This window comes from Salvelinus fontinalis, chromosome 42, assembly GCF_029448725.1.
Source record: "Salvelinus fontinalis isolate EN_2023a chromosome 42, ASM2944872v1, whole genome shotgun sequence".
In the NCBI taxonomy this organism is placed as follows: Eukaryota; Metazoa; Chordata; class Actinopteri; order Salmoniformes; family Salmonidae; genus Salvelinus; species Salvelinus fontinalis.
The window spans coordinates 9,657,779-9,672,437 of NC_074706.1; the positions used below are offsets into that span (position 1 = coordinate 9,657,779).

The following is a 14,659-nucleotide window of genomic DNA, read 5'->3' on the forward strand; positions in this document are numbered from 1 at the left end:
GAGAGACCAGGCTGGTCTGTCTTGTCTGAAAGACCAGGCTGGTCTGTCTTGTCTGAGAGACCAGGCTGGTCTGTCTTGTCTGAGAGACCAGGCGGGTCTGTATAGTCTTGAGAGACCAGGCTGGTCTGTCTAGTCTTGAGAGACCAGGATGGTCTGTCTTGTCTTGAGAGACCAGGCTGGTCTGTCTAGTCTTGAGAGACCAGGCTGGTCTGTCTAGTCTGAGACCCGTCTGAGACCAGGCTGGTCTGTCTTGTCCTGAGAGACCAGGCTGGTCTGTCTAGTCTTGAGAGACCAGGCTGGTCTGTCTTGTCTGAGAGACCAGGCTGGTCTGTCTAGTCTTGAGAGACCAGGCTTGTCTGTCTAGTCTTGAGAGACCAGGCTGGTCTGTCTAGTCTTGAGAGACCAGGCTGGTCTGTCTTGTCTGAGAGACCACGCTGGTCTGTCTAGTCTGAGACCAGGCTGGTCTGTCTTGTCTGAGAGACCAGGCTGGTCTGTCTTGTCTGAGAGACCAGGCTGGTCTGTATAGTCTTAGAGACCAGGCTGGTCTGTCTAGTCTGAGAGACCAGGCTGGTCTGTCTAGTCTGAGAGACCAGGCTGGTCTGTCTAGTGTGAGACCAGGCTGGTCTGAGAGACCAGGCTGGTCTGTCTAGTCTTGAGAGACCAGGCTGGTCTGTCTTGACTGAGAGACCAGGCTGGTCTGTCTAGTCTTTTATAGACCAGGCTGGGGTTTCTTGTCTGAGAGACCAGGCTGGTCTGTCTAGTCTTGAGAGACCAGGCTGGTCTGTCTAGTCTTGAGAGACCAGGCTGGTCTGTCTTGTCTTGAGAGACCAGGCTGGTCTGTCTTTTCTGAGAGACCAGGCTGGTCTGTCTAGTCTTGAGAGACCAGGCTGGTCTGTCTAGTCTTGAGAGACCAGGCTGGTCTGTCTTGTCTGAGAGACCAGGCTGGTCTGTCTAGTCTGAGAGACCAGGCTGGTCTGTCTAGTCTTGAGAGACCAGGCTGGTCTGTCTAGTCTTTTATAGACCAGGCTGGTCTGTCTTGTCTGAGAGACTAGGCTGGTCTGTCTAGTCTGAGAGACCAGGCTGGTCTTTCTAGTCTGAGAGACCAGGCTGATCTTTCTAGTCTGAGAGACCAGGCTGGTCTGTCTAGTCTTGAGAGACCAGATTGGTCTGTCTTGTCTGAAAGACCAGGCTGGTCTGTCTTGTCTGAGAGACCAGGCTGGTCTGTCTTGTCTGAGAGACCAGGCGGGTCTTTATAGTTTTGAGAGACCAGGCTGGTCTGTCTAGTCTGGAGAGACCAGGATGGTCTGTCTTGTCTTGAGAGACCAGGCTGGTCTGTCTAGTCTTGAGAGACCATGCTGGTCTGTCTTGTCTGAGAGACCAGGCTGGTCTGTCTAGTCTTGAGAGACCAGGCTGGTCTTTCTTGTCTGAGAGACCAGGCTGGTCTGTCTAGTCTTGAGAGACCAGGCTGGTCTGTCTAGTCTGAGACCAGTCTGAGACCAGGCTGGTCTGTCTTGTCTTGAGAGACCCGGCTGGTCTGTCTAGTCTTGAGAGACCAGGCTGGTCTGTCTTGTCTGAGAGACCAGGCTGGTCTGTCTAGTCTTGAGAGACCAGGCTGGTCTGTCTTGTCTTGAGAGACCAGGCTGGTCTGTCTAGTCTTGAGAGACCAGGCTGGTCTGTCTAGTCTTGAGAGACCAGGCTGGTCTGTCTTGTCTGAGAGACAAGGCTGGTCTACTGGGGGTAAAGTCATTTTCTCTGATGAATCCCCTTTCCAATTGTTTGGGGCATCCGGAAAAAAGCTTGTTTGGAGAAGACAAGGTGAGCGCCATCAGTCCTGTGTCATGCCAACAGTAAAGCATCCTGAGACCATTCATGTGTGGGGTTGCTTCTCAGCCAAGGGAGTGGGCTCACTCACAATTTTGCCTAAGAACACAGCCAGGAATAAAGAATGGTACCAACACATCCTCCGAGAGCAACTTCCCCCAACCATCCAGGAACAGTTTGGTGACGAACATTGCCTTTTCCAGCATAATGGAGCACCTTGCCATAAGGCAAAAGTGATAACTAAGTGGCTCGGGGAACAAAACATAAATATTTTGGGTCCATGGCCAGGAAACTCCCCAGACCTTAATCCCATTGAGAACTTGTGGTCAATCCTCAAGAGGCAGGTGGACAAACAAAACCCCATAAATTCTGACAAACTCCAAGCATTGATTATGCAGAATGGGCTGCCATCAGTCAGGATGTGGCCCAGAAGTTAATTGACAGCATGCCAGGGCGGATTGCAGAGGTCTTGAAAAAGAAGGGTCAACACTGCAAATATTGACTCTTTGCATCAACTTCATGTAATTGTCAATAAAGGCCTTTGACACTTATGAAATGCTTGTAATTATACTTCAGTATTCCATAGTAACATCTGACAAAAGTATCTAAAGACACTGAAGCAGCAAACTTTGTGGAAATGTATATTTGTGTCATTCTCAAAACTTTTGGCCACGACTGTACACTTGTTGTATTCGGCGCATGTGGCAAATACAGTTTGATTTGATTTGAATGAGAATATCCGTTCTAGTCATTTTATTTGTATGTCGGACATCCTCTCTACCAAAGGAGAGGAAGTAGCCATGTCTGTCTGACAGGCTTTTAATTCAACCTAGAACAGAGCAGCTTACAGGGAAACAGACATCTCACCTGAGATTCTTTTCATATATTTAAATATCAAAGTGTTGTCCAATCCCCCATCACTTCCATATTATCCTAACGTTGATGTTTTAAGGGATCTATGATGGAATTCGATGATTATTATTACTATTATAATGTCAAAGGTCAGTGTGTGCGTGTGCATGCCAGTTTGTGCGCGTGTTCCATTGCATGCGCAGGAACATGTGCGCATGTGTACCAGGTGAATGCGTGTGTGTGTGTGTGTGTGTGTGTGTGTGTGTGTGTGTGTGTGTGTGTGTGTGCGCGCGTGCGTGCGTGTGTGTATGAAAGAGAGAGACGCTAGAATCTGCAGTGGCGGATTTGCCCATGGAGAGATGAGAGGGAAGGCCTTTTACCTTCTCTGACCCTCCTTCTCTGACCCTGTCTCTCTCAGAGTGAGGTGTGTTGAGTTTTTGAAATGTATTTATTTATTATACTCTCAAAGGTTTATAATATGGCTGCATTGCCATGTTTAAGGTGTACACAGATCCATTCTGTTGATTGTGTTATAATTTTATGTGATGGGATAACTCCTTAATAACCCAATACATTTACTGTCAGTGGTTTTATACATACAGGATGTGAAGGCTATAGTTTGTTGTGTCTTATATAACATTTTGAAATGTTCAGTATAAATTGCTGTATTAGATTCGGGCGTTATCATTGGGACATAAGTCTGTTATACATGTGTAAATGTAATAATTATGTAGCATATGTCCCATGGTTACATTTCATTATAATTATGCACATCGTTTACAAGGATGGTTATACAAGGCTACAAACTGTATTTACAGGATTAGCCGACAAAGGCTAGATTATTTACTAGTGTTTTAGAACACAATAAAAGTCCTCTGAATTTGTTTCTCAAGATATACTAGGGGTTTCGCTTTCACTCAGTCATTTTACTGCATTAGTGAAGTGTCCAATCGTTTCACCATTACGCACAGGGGAGATTTCTAGATAATATCAAGATAGCAGAAAACTAAGAGCCACCACTTGTGGCTGATTGATTGAACCCAGGCCCTATTTAGTGACTGTTGGGCTGGCTGGGCTCTGTGAGGTTGTGGCTCGTTGAGCCTGCTGCTATCAGAAGCTCTGCTCCCTTATCTGATCACTGTGATCACACCAGCCGGTCGGTCGGTCATCCCTGAGTCGACAGTACGTGGACCAGGCCAACCATGCGCAGACCGCGGTCCCAGTCACCCCTTTGGCCTTTGATTAGTCATCAGAGAGAAAGGAGGATGGAGGAGCGTCTGGTCGTTGAGGGGGGATAACATGATTAGGAGCCTGAATGGCCACTGCAGCAGCCTTGATGTCACAAACGGCCTTAAATCAGCTGCTTTAGTGGACTAGGGGCCGGTGGCTGTATAGACCAGCTGCTAGACGCCTGACCAGCCTGATGGGGGGACATTAACAAGACTGTCAGGATGACCTGGCCCCCAGGGGGTCACAGCTGGACCACCACCGGCCGGCACTTGTTCCTGTTCCTGATAGGGAGGTCTGAAATGACTGTTCCCTAACAGGCCGATGTCATTTCATAATTGGATTCATGTAATGAACATAGTGTAAATGTTGCTGCAAATGCACAAAGAGCTTTTTCAAACGTAACTTAAGAAGGGCTAGACTCAGATTTCACTAAAGCACAAGATAATCAGCTCGATAATTTACAGTTAAATGCATATGAAAATATCACACTGTTTATTGCTTACGCATTACTTAAGATGAAATCATTTCTACTGCATTCCATTTCTTTTTCTGGAAAGGTTATGGAAATGAAACACGTTTCTGCTAAATCATCTGTATATATCCAAAAGAGAGAATGAAAAATTATATATATTATGTTGCAAATAATATAGTTGCCACAGTGATATTACATTCTGAATATTCCCATGTACTGTTAATGAAAGCACAACAAAGTCATTTACCATCAGCTGTTTTAAAGAGCTCATGTAAAGTGGTTACGGTAAAGTGAGGTTTGCCAGAACACTGCAAGAGGATGCTTGCTGGATATCCAGGTCGTGGATAGTTTGGTGGACTCACTCCAACGAGTGCACGCTACCGCAAAGACAACACACACACTCCAACGAGCGCAGACTCCCACATAAACAACATGCGCACACTCCATCGAATACAGACTCCCACTGAAACACACTGATAACTACAATTTAGTTTGCCAACTCGTTATCTTTGTGTCTCTTTCCTAGGTTTCATTTGACTGGTGAACCATTACAGAGAGAGAGAGAGAGAGAGAGAGAGAGAGAGAGTGTGTGTGTGTGTGTGTGTGTGTGTGTGTGTGTGTGTGTGTGTGTGTGTGTGTGTGTGTGTGTGTGTGTGTGTGTGTGTGTGTGTGTGTGTGTGCGTTGCGTGCGTGCGATAATGTCCCTACAGTAGAGAAATTGAAACGACACCATGTATAGCTGTACTTATTTCTGAATTGCCTTTGTGTTTTTCTGTGTGGGTCATACACTAGTCATTAGCCATTAGAGGAAGCATCTCTCTGCAACCCAGGCTTACCCGCGTGCCAGCTTTCATGTCAGCGGTCACGGCAACCCTCTGTGACTGCGGGTGGCACTGCCGCCGCTCAAAGGCCCCCATTATGCTGCTCCGTCTCCCGCCTGCTCGGTTATAAATGATTTTCTTGTCCGCCCAGCGTGTGCGGTATCATATACCCTCATCATTTTCAAATGCAAAATATCCCCTTTTCTTTTCCTGCAAAGAGTTCCAAAGCCTTAGTCCTCTTCAACGAGCCATTGAGGATTTCCCTAATTGCCCTGAAGGAAGCGTTTCACATGTTTAAATAAATACAGTTAGTAATGACCCGCCGGTTAGCAGCCTATAGGCCCTGGGCTGCTGACTGATAAGGAGGGTTAGGACTGTTTTGGTCAGTTGGACTCTGAAACCTCTTTACACAGTATCAGAGAGGGCAGCGGGCAGGGCAGAGAAAGAGAGAGAGACAGAAAGGCCACAGAATGAGAGAGGGAGCACAGGGAGAGAGTGAAGGACAGAAAGAGACGGCACAGAGCGAGAGAGGGAGACAGAGAGAGAAGGGGGAAACAGGAAACTATAAATCAGAAAAGAGCCAACGACTGATTGCTGTGTGCTGCTAATTGAATCAGAGTGCTGCTCGGTGCAGTCGGCTCTCAAACCCCATTTCCATTTCCACCCCGGCCAAAAACACACAAACACACAGAGCCTCATCTGACCATTGTCCGTCTGTCCGTCTGTCGTCTGTGTCCAGCAGGGTTGGGGTCAGTTCCTTTTTAATTCAAATTCAAATTCCATATTTTTCTAATAGAGACACATTGAGGAAAATTGAAATTAGAATCGGAAGTTCAGTATATTCCCTGAATTGACTCAATTGATATGGAACTGAACCCAACCAGCCAACGGCGGGGCAACACAGGAACGGGATAGGATATCAGTGAAGGTGGACTATCACCATCACTATCAACAACACTAGAGGGGGGCCAAATCACTGTGTAGTGAAATCAGCGCTGCCGGACCAGACGGCCCTCTGACACTCACCAGATACCTTGCTGGCTCTGCTTTAATTCACTTAACCCTGTCCCCTATGTGGTTCTGGGACCTGACTAGCCCCTGGGCAAGGGTTTGGGTTTATTACCATAGGGTTAACTGGATTTGGGCGATGTGTAATTGATGCTTAATGCACGTGTGTGTGTGTGTGTGTGTATGTGTGTGTGTGTGTGTGTGTGTGTGTGTGTGTGTGTGTGTGTGTGTGTGTGTGTGTGTGTGTGTGTGTGTTTGTGTGTGTGTGTGTGTGTGTGTGTGTGTGTGTGTGTGTGTGTGTGTGTGTGTGTGTGTGTGTTTGTGTGTGTGTGTGTGTGTGTGTGTGTGTGTGTGTGTGTGTGTGTGTGTGTGTGTGTGTGTGTGTGTGTGTGTGTGTGTGTGTGTGTGTGTGTGTGTGCGTTCGTGTGCATGGTTGTTCTTGGAAGTGGACATGGAGATGGAGAGAAGGGTCTGATAACGTGGTTATATCCGGATTATAACGTCGGGTATATCGTTGATTTATATTCTAACGCGAAACAGATCCACTGTCGTAGTTACCGCGGAGATTTATTTCGCTGACGTTAGACGACGTGACTGGGAATGAGTCACTGGTACATGATAAATATATTCGATCACTCGGTATATTGCACGTCTTTTTACAGAACCACTACTCAAAATAAAAACAGTTGTATCAAGGCATTGCAATGTCAAAATATATGGCGCACACTCTGACACATTTGGCCTGTTATATCTTACTTCATAAAGGCTGTCAAACTATTTTGATTAGCTAATATATTGCTAAGAAAATATTTTTCTGCCATGTATTATTTTACTGATAGAAAGAGAAGCCTCCATTAAAGTCGGTGGTGTGGGGTATCCGAGTGTAGGCCTCTGCTCTGTGTAGGGAAGTGAGCAGAAAGGTCATAGGTCATTTTGTGGTTTTAAGGTGATGATTGCCTTAGGAACAGGGTCACCACCGACAACAGCCACCAACAGACTTCTCTGCAATGAGTTATAATAGCTTCAGAACCGTTGTGCACATAGCCCATTATGCAACTAAAGGGTTAAAGAATATGGTTTATAGTGATGAGCTCTATCACGCAACCGCTATTATTTAATTGATTTAATAAATAGCTCTATTGCAATCGATCTTTAAAATGACTTTTAATCAAGGCGAACAGGCCATAAATCAGAAGGAGAGTTGACCGCGGTAGATGAATGAGTCTCCCACTCATATGGCTGTACACGGGTTATACTTCCTCTGTTTTGTACAGCACAGTGATTCTGCTCTGACGGTTAATTCATCTAATTCTCTGGGGTTTTTCTTCTTTTCTTTTCTTCCTCTCGTCTTTTTACGACGGAGTTGTTTGATGAGGTTTCTCCCAGAGTGTATGAGAGCTCCGTATTATTAATAGTGGCTGCATAGGGCTGGCCTGGACTGTGTACGTCCCTGTCTCACTCACACACACACACACACACACACACACACACACACACACACACACACACACACACACACACACACACACACACACACACACACACACACACACACACACACACACACACACACACACACACACACACACACACACACACACACACACACACACACACACACAGACACACACACACACACACACACACACACACACACACACACACACACACACACACACACACACACACACACACACACACACACACACACACACACACACACACAACAGGAAATGCACAGCGCCAGGGCACACGTCTTTGATTAAAATGATTCAGTCACTCCTGTACACTGTGGAAAGATTAATATTGTCACTGTTTATTTTGAGATTCACAGAATGTCGATAAATCATGTCGATATTTAATGGATGATGGAATGGCGGAACAATTTATTTCCACATCGCGTTGCTTTCCATTCACAATTTGCACCTGACCCGATAATAAATGTTTTGAATACAATATCAATATGGAAAGATCGGAAAGATCAACAGGCTGTGTAACCAGGGGAAATATTTACACATGGACCAGGCTAATATGGAGAGGGGCATTGTGCCAATTGAGTGTGCCAAGGTCAAATGGCGCTCATCTGTGTGTATTTGTGTGTGTGGAGGGGGGGGGTGCCTCATCTCTGCCAGGTGCCCCTGCCCATTTTCCCTGCATTAGCCACGGGGAGCGAGAAAAATGTGTCACTAGCTAATCATGATAGATAGTTCTTACAACTGCAATGGCAAGTGCTCTGTTGCTGCATTCAACACTACAGCTGGTGGTAAGCAAGCTCCATATTTGAACTTTTAGCTCAAAGCTACAGTTGAAGTCAGAAGTTTACATACACTTAGATTGGAGTCATTAAAACTGGTTTTCAACCACTCCACACATTTCTTGTTAACAAACTATAGTTTTGGCAAGTCGGTTAGGACATCTACTTTGTGCGTGATACAAGTCATTTTTCCAACAATTGTTTACAGATTAATTCACTTATAATTCACTGTATCACAATTCCAGTGGGTCAGAAGTTTACATACACTAAGTTGACTGTGCCTTTAAACAGCTTGGAAAATTCCAGAAAATTATGTCATGGCTTTAGAAGCTTCTGATAGGCTAATTGACATAATTTGAGTCAATTGGAGGTGTACCTGTGGATGTATTTCAAGGCCTACCTTCAAACTCAGTGCCTCTTTGCTTGACATCATGAGACAATCAAAATAAATCAGCCAAGACCTCACAAATAAATTGTAGACCTCCACAAGTCTGGTTCATCCTTGGGAACAATTTCAAAAACACCTGAAGGTACCACGTTCATCTGTACAAACAATAGTACGCAAGTATAAACACCATGGGACCACGCAGCCGCCATACCGCTCAGGAAGAAGACGCGTTCTGTCTCTTAAAGATGAACGTACTCGTCACGTTCCTGACCTATTTCTGTTAGTTTGTTGTATGTGTTAGTTGGTCAGGACGTGAGTTTGGGTGGGCATTCTATGTTTTCTGTTTCTATGTTGGTTTAAGGGTTGCCTGGTATGGCTCTTAATTAGAGGCAGGTGTTTGGCGTTTTCCTCTAATTGAGAGTCATATTTAGGTAGGTTGTTTCACAGTGTTCGTTGTGGGTGGTTGTCTCCTGTGTCAGTGTTTGTCGCACCATACGGGACTGTTCGGTTTGTTTTGTACATCGTTCTTTTTGTGTAGCCTATTTTTCCCTGTTCGTGCGTTCTTCGTGTTTAATGTAAGTTCGTCGTCCAGGTCTGTCTAGTCCGTTTGTTGTTTTGTTAGTTATAGTGAAGTTCTTGTTTTTTCGTCTTTTCTGTAAATAAATTATGTCAACTTCAGAAGCTGCGTTTTGGTTCAATCCATGCTCCTCCTCTTCGGATGAAGAGGAGGAGGAGAACCGTTACAGTACTTTGGTGCGAAAAGTGCAAATCAATCCCAGAACAACAGCAAAGGACCTTGTGGGGATGCTGGAGGAAACAGGTACAAAAGTATCTATATCTACAGTAAAACGAGTCCGATATCGACATAATCTGAAAGGCCGCTCAGCAAGGAAGAAGCCACTGCTCCAAAACCGCCATAAAAAAAAGCCAGACTACGGATTGCAACTGCACATGGGGAAAAAGATCGTACTTTTTGGAGAAATGTCCTCTGGTCTGATGAAACAAAAATAGATCTGTTTGGCCACAATGACCATCGTTATGTTTGGAGGAAAAAGGGGGAGGCTTGCAAGCCGAAGAACACCATCCCAACCGTGAAGCACGGGGGTGGCAGCATTATGTTGTCGGGGTGCTTTGCTGCAGGAGGGACTGGTGCACTTCACAAAATAGATGGCACCATGAGGGAGGAAAATGATGTGGATGTATTGAAGCAACATCTCAAGACATCAGCCAGGAAGTTACAGCTTGGTCGCAAATGAGTCTTCCAAATGGACAATGACCCCAAGCATACTTCCAAAGTTGTGGCAAAATGGCTTAAGGACAACAAAGTCAAGGTATTGGAGTGGCCATCACAAAGCCCTGACCTCAATCCCATAGAAATTCTGTGGGCAGAACTGAAAAACGAGTGCGAGCAAGGAGACCTACAAACCTGACTCAGTTACACCAGCTTTGTCAGGAGGAATGGGCCAAAATTCACCCAACTTGTGGAAGGCTACCTGAAATGTTTGACCCAAGTTAAACAATTTAAAGGCAATGCTACCAAATAATAATTGAGTGTATGTAAACTTCTGACCCACTGGGAATGTGATTAACGACATAAAAGCTGAAATAAATCATTATCTCTACTATTATTCTGACATTTCACATTCTTAAAATAAAGTGGTGATCCTAACTGACCTAAGACAGGGGATTTGTACTCGGATTAAATGTCAGGATTTGTGAAAAACTGAATTTAAATGTATTTGGCTAAGGTGTATGTAAACTTACGACTTCAACTGTATATAATCAATTCATGTTTTTCCTTCAATTTTACTTATCTGTTTCAGACTGTGCTGTTCTGTATCTCTATATCAAAAAGCAGACACTAAAATGTCAGATGACACAAAATGTGAAGATAAAAGAAAGATTCCTAATCAGCATCGTAAACCTCTCTGCTCTCATGCGTGACATCAATGGAAAGGCTTGTGTCCCATCATCAGTCCTTTTGGGTTGGTTTGTCTTGTTTCCACACAGTACTGATAAATACTTCCTGTCTTCTCAGAGATAGATAGGCAATCATGCTGGAGCAGACCAGGGCCTCCACATTCAACTGACTAGTCACCACAAACACACTGAGAACCATAGAAATATCATCACTAGAACTGTTGAAAAAAACGTAGACCACTGTGATTCTATTTCTATCCTGAGTATAACTTCATTCCATCCAAACCCATTCATATTCATGGAAGATTACTTTTATCTCTCCTCCTTCTCAGTCAGTAAGTCCTCGCTCACACAGAAGTCAGCCAGCCAGGCCCCCAGACTCCCGGCAGTTATAGGGGCTCTAGTCTGCACTCTGCCTTAGGGTTCAAAAGGTGGAGGAGAGGAGAGGCGATTGAGTAGTCAGAGACAGCCAGACTCTCTGGTCATCTCCATCTCTTTCCCCCTGGCTTTGATTTCCACTCTGGGGCCCTGGTAGAAGGAAGACCCTGAGAGGCTGAGGGGGCGCAGAGCGATCGGACGTGTCACGGCACAACCCGTGATTTATCCTCGCCGGTCGGGACCCACGTGAACACACCTCATTTGATTATGATGATGCAGAATGTTGGAATTCTTGGATCCGTGTTCAGTTACGGTTAAGGTTGGAATCCTTATGTGGACTGAGAAAAGGGACTGAGGGAAGGGAGGTAACAATATGGTTCCCATTTTGAGTTTTTTCTTTTTCGCTTCTTTTCTATTTTTTTAGAAGGGTGTGGGTTGGCGAGGAAGGGTGGATGAAATGGGGTTTGGGGGTGGTGGGTGAGGGAGGATTACGCATGCCAAAAGTTCAGGTGTGCCAGCTTTGAACGCATAAAACAAAACGAGAGAGAGAATGAACAAACGAGAAGGAGAGAACGAACAAAAGAGAAAGAGAGAGAGGAGATTTTGTTGGATGAAAGCCTGGCACACCCTGTATCCCCGGATATTTTTACGGCCGCCTTTCAAGATTACTGTTCAGAAATACCGTCTGGGAGGGGGGTGTAGGGGTGGAGGGAGGGGAGGGGGTATAATTGTGAAATCAATTAGCCGGCAGCGTGAGGTGATGAGGTGTAGGAGGCCTCTCTCTCTCTGGTTGACACCCGCTGTCCCCTGTATTATTGTCCCGGTCCCAAATGGTACCCTAATCCCTATATAATTCACTCGGACCAATAGGGCTCTGATCAAAAGTAGTGCACTACGTAGGGAATAGGGACGCAGACGTTGTCAGCTAGCGCTAGACCGCCTCACGCCCACCTCCGCTACACTGGGCATCTGGACTACACATGTTAGGCTCTCCTACAGCCCCCCCCACCAAACTACCACCCCCCTGTGTTCCCCACTACCTTTACACCCTACACCCCTTCCCCCTTCCACCCTCTCTCCCCATACGGCAGTAAGGCACTTGAACCCAGAATAGGGTGGAGGAATATTCCTGGGATTGTGACAGGAATTAAGTCTTTTCAGCTTTGACTTTATTACCTTTAGTATTTACAAAATCAGGTACAGAAAATGTAGATTAATTTCTTTAAACAGACACACATTCATATGCCATAAGTAGCCAATGCACAAATAAAGTCAATCAAACTCTATTTTTAATACAATCAAGGAAATGAAACGTCATAATTACGTCAGAATGTATAATTTTTTCTATAACAAGTTGTTTTTGTGATAAGATACCCCAAAAAAGAATGAGGTCAAACACTGTCCCCATTATGAAACACACTACAGCCATGAATCATAGGGCTACAGCAGAGATACAAGAGTCAAATCAACTAGCTTGGAACAGTGACTGATGTTGTTCTTCCACCAAAGAGCCACGCTAAGGATCTCACAAGATAAGCAATAAATAATCTCCCTATCCCAGCAACCAGACACTTTCCATCCTTAGTGAGGTCACCAGAACCGTGTGTTCGTCAGGCTTCCAGCCCCCCCCCCCCCCCCCCCCCCCTTCCCCTTCCCAGGCCACCCGTTGCCACCCCCTGCTACCCCAACCACGGTGGCCCAGTGCTGGGCTGGTGGAATAAGTTAACCCCCTCTTGCCTCTGGAGTTATGGAGCTCCCAGCTCCCAACTCCCAACCCACTGGCAGTGGTAGAAGATTAGAGGGCCAGCTAGGTGCCAGTGTTATCTGTGTGAGTGGAGAAAAGGTTACACTACACTAACAAGAATGTCCCTGGCCATGCTTGACAAACTCCAGCTGCCTATGCCTGCCCCTGGTGTTGCCCGCTTTCCAGGGCGGTGTGTGTGTGTGTGTGTGTGTGTGTACACGCTTTCCAGGGCGGTGTGTGTGTGTGTGTGTGTGTGTGTACACGCTTTCCAGGGCGGTGTGTGTGTGTGTGTGTACACGCTTTCCAGGGCGGTGTGTGTGTGTGTGTGTACACGCTTTCCAGGGCGGTGTGTGTGTGTGTGTGTACACGCTTTCCAGGGCGGTGTGTGTGTGTGTGTGTGTGTACACGCTTTCCAGGGCGGTGTGTGTGTGTGTGTACACGCTTTCCAGGGCTATGTAAGCTCTGAGGGCTGACTGAAGGGCAGAAGGTTCTACTTAAAAGCAGGGGAGGGGAGTGTTGAGGCGTCTCTGGAGATTAAGCACTCTAACTAGCCGTTTCCACCTCTCTGAGGGAGAAAATGGACCGACCGGACTCATCACGACGCCATTGGTTGGTCTACACGTCTGCTGCCATACCCTGGTCTCTGGTCACAGCAGATGAAATCATTTACCTTCATAACCTCTTGAACCTTCATGGTAGTTTTTGCTTCAGTTGTCATGGCTCCAAAAGTGAAACGTTTTTGTACAGAGGCTGAACATTTATCTCTTGACAATATCGAAACAATTTGCCTACAGCTTTTGATATTTGGTTTCGCTATGTATTTTATCAAGGTATCATACCTCAGAAACCTTGGGATGAAATCAATGGATATCTAATTGGACCCATACTACATGTATTGGTATCTCCATGGTAACGTATTTAAGAGGTGGCGCCAGGGCGGCGAACACACCACGCACCACAAACCTCCTACCTGCCCTCAATGATAGCCGTCGGTCTTTTGTCACTGTGGCGAGGGCGTCAGGCTTCCTGGTCATGTGACCGGTTAGTTGTCCTGGCCCTATTAGGCTGTCAGACTGTTGATAATGGAGAAGATTGCTTGTTTAGACTGTGTAGTGGCTCCCCTTAATTCACTGTGTGTGTGTGTGTGTGTGTGTGTGTGTGTGTGTGTGTGTGTGTGTGTGTGTGTGTGTGTGTGTGTGTGTGTGTGTGTGTGTGTGTGTGTGTGTGTGTGTGTGTGTGTGTGTGTGTGTGTGTGTGTGTGTGTGTGTGTGTGTGTGTGTGTGTGTGTGTGTGTGTGTGTGTATAGTGGCCTCCCCTCTCTAATTCAACCCCGGCTCTGCACTGACACCTTTAAATGGCTATCATCAGAAAATCCACATTTTCCAGAAGGACTAAAAACAACAGGAGTCTTGGTTTGGAGGTTAATTTAGCTCCTCTCTTTAGGGCCTAATTACCCCCTCATGTTTAATCTGCAATCTGGACCGAATCCTTTCCATCTCTCTCTGGCTGGGGTTAGAGCTGGGCTCTACCAACCAGGCAGGCCTACTGGCCCCTATTATTTAATGACGGTCCACTCACTCACTGCAGTCCTGGCTAGGGGAAATGTATGAAGAGTAAACAATGATATGAGTATTGTCTGGAAATGAACCATGATATTGCATCAAATGTTGTAATATATCAGAGATTGGAGCAAAACGGCCTCTTATGGATCACTTGGTATAGCCTGAAATCTAGTATGATTATGTAATGAATAAACTGAAGAAAGAGGTTT

At 45.8% G+C, this 14,659-nt stretch overlaps 1 protein-coding gene across 1 annotated transcript in view; it reads right to left on the reverse strand.

Annotated features, from left to right (window-relative positions):
* The window catches only part of LOC129841092 (centrosomal protein of 44 kDa-like), a 166,829-nt gene that overhangs the window by 44,249 nt on the left and 107,921 nt on the right, over window positions 1-14,659 (reverse strand). The gene's annotated exons all lie outside the window — the stretch shown is intronic.